The sequence below is a fragment of the Giraffa tippelskirchi genome, chromosome 7 (genome assembly GCF_054371585.1).
Source record: "Giraffa tippelskirchi isolate mGirTip1 chromosome 7, T2T-mGirTip1v1.2.pri, whole genome shotgun sequence".
Taxonomy (NCBI): Eukaryota; Metazoa; Chordata; class Mammalia; order Artiodactyla; family Giraffidae; genus Giraffa; species Giraffa tippelskirchi.
This window is the reverse complement of record NC_137281.1, coordinates 19,805,896-19,811,343: the sequence shown is the minus strand read 5'-3', so window position 1 is coordinate 19,811,343 and position 5,448 is coordinate 19,805,896. Positions and strand designations below refer to the sequence as shown.

General features: G+C 44.8%; 1 pseudogene; it reads left to right on the top strand.

Annotated features, from left to right (window-relative positions):
* The first annotated feature begins 2,675 nt into the window (after nt 1–2,675).
* On the top strand, nt 2,676–3,601 carry LOC145512147 (serine/threonine-protein kinase pim-1 pseudogene; annotated as a pseudogene).
* Nucleotides 3,602–5,448: the final 1,847 nt, after the last annotated feature.

Below are 5,448 nucleotides of genomic sequence, written 5' to 3'. Positions count from 1 at the left end.
ACTACACAAACTTAAATACAAAACCAAACTTCTGACTGTAGCAGATGGCCCTTCCATCCACATTCCATCCACCAGGTCCTCAGGAAAAAACACTGAAGTCATCCTCAGCTTCTTGCTTTCTCTAACATATCATATTCAATCCACTAGAGAATCTTAAAATTCACTTTCAAAACATGTCTGGAATTGCAGCCATCTCCACTTTTATCCCTCTAGCCCTAACCACCAACACTTCTCACCTGGATACTTCCACTTACTTTCAGCTGATTCCACATTTCCATGTCTGTTCCCTTCAATCTATTCTCAAACCAACCACCCCCAGGATCCTCACGGTGTCTCCTGCTCAAAATGTTCATTCCCCGGATGCTTCCATTAAAATCCAAAATCATTCCCTGGCCTGCAAAACACAGTCGGATCCATGACAATTCTTAGTGTCCCCCTTCTTCTTGGTCATTGGGTTTCAACATTAGTCACCTTGCTCTCCTTTCACCCCGCCCCCTAAGCTCCAAGTTACCACACTCCCAGCTCAGGGACTTTGCAGTTGCTGTTCCTCTGCATGGAAAGTTATTTCCACAGATACTCATATGGTTCCCTCCTTCATTTTATTCAGGTCTGTCCTGAAATATCACTCTGTGAGAAGAGGCTTCTTTGACTACCCAGTCTCAACTGGCCCATATTCATCATTTTCTATTTCTTTATCCTGCTTTGATTTTCATCACCACCTGACATTACATTATATATTTTAATCTTCTTCACTGCTTATGTCTCCAACTATAATGAGAATTCCATAAGGAAATTTTCTGTCTATTTTACTCACTGATATATTCCCACTGACTAGAAAAAATTAAAATGTATCCAGACCTTGCCACATGTCCCCTCCGGAGGTGGGAAAACCACCCCCATTTAAGAACCACTGTGTTAAAGGCTTATACTAAAATAAAGGTCTCAAATCACTAATCTAGGCTTCCACATGAAAAAACGAGTGACAATAATGAAACACGCACACAGAAAAATACAATAGAAAAAGTCAACAAAACCAAAAGCTGATTATTTGGGGAAAAAATAAAATAAAATTTATAAACCTCTAGTTAGACTAATCAAGGAAAAAAAAGAGAAGATATAAATGGTCAACATTAGGAGAAAAAGAGGGAATATAACTAAAGACCCATAAATAAAGATGAACGTCTATGTTATAATATTATTATTAGATAAAATAGACTTCAGGACAAGGAATGTATTTCCCAAAGATAGAGAAGAACAAAACAAACCAAATACAAATCCTAAATACATATGTATGTAGTAACAGGCTTTCAAAATGCACAAAACGACATTGTATGAATCTCTTTGCTGTCCATCTGAAACTATTATAACATTGTTCATCTGCTACACTCCAATATAAAATACAAAGTTTAAAAGACAAAATTAGAGTTGGAGATTGTAACATTCCTATTCAGTACTTGATAGAACAAGTAGACAGAAAATCAGGACATAGAAGATATGAATATCTACCAACTTAACTTCATGACATTTATAGACACTCTACCCAAATTAGTAGAGTGTCTGTATCTTCAAATATTCAGAGAATAATCACCAGATTAGACTACATGCTGGACAATAAAATAATTGCTAGTAAATTTAAAAGGACTGAAATCAGAATTGAATTAGCAATAAAAAACCAGATATTTGGAAAATCATCAAGTATTTGGAAAATTGGACAAGATTCTTACACAACCTACATGTCAAAGCAGAAGTTCACAGGAAAAATTAGAAAATATATTTAACCTGAATGAAAACAAAATTATAATACATTAAAACCATGTGGAGTATAGTCCTTAAAAGGAAATTTATAGTTTTATATACTTGTATTTGAAAAGAAAAAAGTTCCAAAATCTAAGCTTTCACCTTAAAAATTTAGAAAAAGAAAAACAAATTCAAAATAAAAGGAAGAAGAAAATGGGAATTTTAAAAGATAAGAGCTATCAGAATTCAAGTAAACAAAAAATAAAGCATAAAATAATAAAACTAAAAGTTTTATTTAATAAAATCAGTAAATTTGATAAAACTCTAGCTTTGATGATCAAGAAAAAAGATGAGAAGCAAGGATTAACAATAATATGAATGAAAATGGAGGCACCACATTGTATCCTACAGGCTTTAAAAGGATAATATGGGAATATTACCCACAACTTTACAAAAGATAAATTACTAAAACTGACTAAGGTAGAAATGGAAAATCTGAGTAGCTCTATGCCCCTATGAAAGATAGTGAAATCATCCATTAAAAACCTTCCCAGAAAGAAAACTCTAGGCCCAGAAGGCTTCTCTGGTAAATTCTCCAAAACATTTTATAAATTCTATAAAACGGTGGCGGAGGAGGCCCGAGAGGACTTGGCAGCGAGACCGGCAGCAGCAGCTACGCTCTCCCTGTGCAGCAGCGCTGCCACACAAGCCCCTAGAGCCGCCCACCCTGCGGCCCGCGGCGCTGCCTGACCCTGCGGGCGCGTCCGTGTGTCGGCCTCCAGCCCCGGCAGCGCCCCCGGTCGTCCTCCGACTGGCCCTCGACCTTCCGCGCCAGCCGTAGCCGCAGCCCCAGCCTTAGGCACAGCCACCGGCACAACCCTAGCTCCTACTGCAGCTCCTCCAGACGCAGTCTCTACGCCGACACCCTGGGGGCTGGGATGCTCTTGTCCAAAATCAACTCGCTTGCCCACCTGCGCGCCGCGCCCTGCAATGGCTGCACGCCACCAAGCTGGCGCCGGGCAAGAAGGAGCCCCTGGAGTCGCAGCACCAGGCGGGCCCGCTGCTGGGCAGCGGCGGCTTCGGCTTGGGGTACTCAGGCATCCGTGTCGCCGACAACTTGCCGGTGGCCATCAATCACGTGGAGAAGGACCGGATTTCTGACTGAGGAGAGCTGCCTAATGGCACCCAAGTGCCCATGGAAGTGGTTCTGCTGAAGAAGGTGAGCTCGGGCTTCTCCGGCGTCATTAGGCTCCTGGATTGGTTTGAGAGGCCCGACAGTTTCGTCCTGATCCTGGAGAGGCCGGAACCGGTGCAAGACCTCTTCGACTTTATCACGGAAAGGGGGGGCCCTGCAGGAGGAGCTGGCCCGCAGCTGCTTCTGGCAGGTGCTGGAGGCGGTGCGGGCCCGCCACGACTGCAGGGTGCTTCACCGAGACATCAAGGGCGAGAGCGTCCTTACCTACCTCAATCGCTGCGAGCTCAAGCTCATCGACTTCGGGTTGGGGGCGCTGTTCAAGGACACCGTCTACACGGACTTCGATGGGACCCGAGTGTATCCTCCAGAGTGGATCCGCTACCATGGCAGGTTGGCAGCCATCTGGTCTCTGGGGATCCTGCTGTATGACGTGGTCTGTGGAGATATTCCCTTTGAACACGATGAGGATTCGTCAGGGGCCCAGTTTTCTTCAGGCAGCGGGTCTCTTCAGAGTGTCAACATCTCATTAGATGGTGCCTGGCCTTGAGGCCATCAGATCGGCCATCCTTCGAAGAAATCCAGAACCAGCCGTGGATGCAAGATGTCCTCCTGCCTCAGGAAACTGCTGAGATCCATCTCCACAACTTGTCGCCAGGGCCCAGCAAATAGCTTCTCCCACAGGTTCTTCCCTCCCTGTCAGATACTCAAGGGAGGGGAAGTGTCTTGTCTTCAGCTTCCAGAGTACCGGTGACACTTATCTCCAAGCAGGACAGCGCTTGATACAGGAACAACATTTACAACTCATTCCAGACCCCAGGCTCCTGGAGGCTGCCTCCCGAAAAGGGAGGAAGAGATTCCACTCCACTCCGGGCGTCCTAGGCCTCCGCTCCTCCCATAGAAGCTCGCCTTCTCACCCGTGTCCAGCATCGCTGGACTCTGCAAAATCCCAGGGGTGGGCGGCAGTGGAGGGGTGGGAGTAGGTCAGGATCCTGCAATGGAAATGTTGGCTTCATCAAGAGTTCTGCTGAATGCCGAGACGGGTCGGGCAGGGGGGATGCAGGTTGGGGTGGGTTAGGACTAGCACCGTTTTAAGTCCCTGTCACCTCTTCTGACTTTCTGAGGCCTTCTGTGGGGACTCTGGCTGTGCTGGGAGAAATACTTGAATTTGCCTCTTTTACCTGCTGCTTCTCCAAAAGTCTGCCTGGGTTTGGTTCCCTCTCTTTCTCCCTCCCCGCTTCCCCACCATCCTTCATATGAAAGGTGCCGTGGAAGAGGCTACAGGGCCAAACACTGAGCCACCTGCCCTTTTTCCACTTTCAGTAAAACTCCTGAGTGAACTGGTCTTCCTTTCTGGTTTTTACTGAACTGTTTCTAAGCCAAGACCTCAAACACACCCACATACACGCACAAACAATGCAAATCAACAGAAAAACTGTAAGTGTGTGTACAGTTGGCATGGTAGTGTACAAAAGGATTGTAGTTGATCTAATTCTTTTTTAATTTTGCCTTTTAAGCTATTTTACCTGTTTTGTTTTGTTTTTTGTTTTTTCCCTTGGAAAGATGATGCACTTTCTAACCTGGAGATCAGTGTTATATATTTATTTATTTATTTGGTTCCCTTCCCGCTCCAAGCTTCCATGGCTGCCGCCACAGTTTTCTTTTCTCTCCTTTCCTCGTCTGACTTGGGGACCTTTCGGGGAGGGCTGCGATGCTTGCTCTGTTGGTTTGTAGGGTGACAGGACTCAGGCGGGACAGCTGCGGCGGCTCCCTGACTGCTGTGGGGGCCCCCTCGCCGGCTTACCCAAGCGGGCGTGGGGTCCATGGATGATGGGGGAGGGGTGTTGCTGACTTGTGTGTATAGACTAGATATATGAAAAACGCAGTTCTGGATGGTGTGCCTTCCATATCCTCTCTGGGGCTGTGTCCTGAGTAACATGTTGCCTGCTGGTTTTATCTGAGTGAACTACAGTACAGGGGAATAAAAGAGATCTTTTCTTTTTTTTTTTATACTTGGCGTTTTTTGAATAAAGTACTTTTTGTCTTAAAAAAACAAAACAAACAAACAAAAAAACCTTCCCAGAAAGAAAACTCTAGGCCCAGAAGCCTTCTCTAGTAAATTCTATAAAACATTTAGGAAGGAATAATACCAATACCACACAAACTGTTACACAAATTTGAAGAGGAGGAAGTACTAAGCAATTCATTTTATGAGGTCATCATTGCCCGTATACCAAATCCAAACAAAAATATTCCAATGGAAAAAAATAAAAAACTAGACACCAATATCCCATGAGAGCAAAGGTTTAAAAATTCTTAGCAAAATATTAGCAAATTTAATTCAGTCATAAGTCAAAATTATAATACATAATGACCAGTTAGGATTTACACTGCCGGGAGGAGAATTTGCAGAGACCCTACTCTCCCCAGTCTCTGGAACCTACACCTGTGCATGCCAAGCTGCTCTCTGGCCCTCCCCTGGATGGAGATCTGCAGCAGCAAAGCCCCACCTAGGGTAC